Consider the following 1,726-nt stretch of genomic DNA (forward strand, 5'->3'; position numbering starts at 1 on the left):
TGCTCCTGTGCCTGCCTTACCCACGTCCCAGCGGCCTGTTCTCAGCCTACCCAGAGGGTCCCATCTGCACCTATCCAGGCCCACCTAGTGGGAGGCTGGCATGTTTCTCATGAGCCTTTCCTGGTGCCTGGGTCCACCCAGCTCAGCCTGCATGTCCCTGGGAGTGGCTTTGCTCTGGGGGCAGATTGAGCAGGAGGCTTCATCGGGGCCTTGCTTGATTCCCCCCAGGCCTCAGGGCTGGTCTAGGGGCCGGCATGGCTGGAGAGGAAGCTCCCATCCCTCCCCAGGGGGTGCAGAAGCTGGCATCACGGAGGCTTGGGGGGTGAAAGGGTGGGTGGTCATTTGCCCCCAGGAGGCTGTTGCAGGTCCAGAGGACACTTGAGGTGGACGGCAGCTTCCGGTTAGACCAGAACTGAAGGGATGGAGGCCAGACCCAGGAAGGGGGACAGCGGGCACCCAGGGGAATGCGGGTCAACCACGTGGCCTTCAGGCAGCAAACGGCACCTGGCAGAGTGAGGGGGCCAGTGCCCATGGGTGACAGATCCTCTCCGTTCTTGGGAATTCTGCCTCTCCTTTCCCTGGGGTCTCAGAGGGCCCCGGTCCTTCCCTTCTTGGTGTCACTCTGGTCCCTCACTGCTCTTCCTGTTCAAACCTGAGTCCCACCTGGCCCAGGGCTTCGCCTGCTGAGCTGCTGTGTCGTTGTCTGTGGCCTGGTGAGGCCTGGCCAGGGGTGTGGGAGCAGAAGGTGGGGAGGGGTGTAGATGCTGCCAAGGCCAAGAGAACATCTGAGAGTGGCAGCTGGTGACCTGGCCAGAGGGGCTGGTGGGGGATAGGGGACCCAGCTAGAGGCCCCTCTCAGGTGGGAGGTGAGCAGGTGTGGGTGAGGGGAGGGTTCTGGTGATCGCTGCAGAGGTAGGGCCTGGTGCTGGCAGGTGGAGGGGCCAAGACCCTCCCCTGGGGGGATGTTGAAGCCAAGGACAGCGTTGGACCCTGTCAGGCCCAGCATGATGCCACCACCTCCCCCACCAAACAAACAGGTGGTGCTGGGACACCAGGGGGAAGACGTGAGGTTGGGCTCACTTGAGCCACTGAAACCAGCCAGGTCTTCGCTCAGGCCAGACAGATGGAGCCTGACCAAAGTTCCTGGCACCTGGAAAACCCACAGGTCAGAGTAAGGGGAGAAAGGACCCTGCCCTCCCTATTCCACGTTTGTGGGGGGAGAGAACAAATGCCAGGCACAGGGCAGGGGGTGAGAACAAGGCAGTGTGTGTAGCTGGGGCGGAGACGGCCTCTGGGGAGCTGAGCAGGTTCTCTCCAACCATGGTGGAAGGAGGCCCTTGAGTCATTTTTCAGACGAGCCCCCCAGTGGCGGGGCGGGGGGGGGGGGGGTCAGTCTGGTCTCCACCTGCCCTTCCCACTCAGTGAGGACAAGATGGGGCCCAGGCCTCCGGGAGGGGGAGCTGGAACAAAAGCAAGGCCTGGGGTTGGTGTGTTTGAGCGTCAGGTGAAGTGGCCCCCCCCATCCCCCAAACAAACAGGAAAAAGCTCAGTATTTGCTCAGATATAGAGACCTGCTGGTGTGATGTGGCCTGTTCCACCTCCACCCATTACACGGGGATGATCCTGGGGGATGTGGGGGGGCCACAAAAGAGACGCTGGAGAAGACACTCCCACCGCTGGCCGGACTGGGGCTTTGGGGCCAGAAGGTTCACAATACGCGGTTTGT

The sequence above is a fragment of the Rhinopithecus roxellana genome, chromosome 13 (assembly GCF_007565055.1).
Source record: "Rhinopithecus roxellana isolate Shanxi Qingling chromosome 13, ASM756505v1, whole genome shotgun sequence".
Lineage (NCBI taxonomy): Eukaryota > Metazoa > Chordata > Mammalia > Primates > Cercopithecidae > Rhinopithecus > Rhinopithecus roxellana.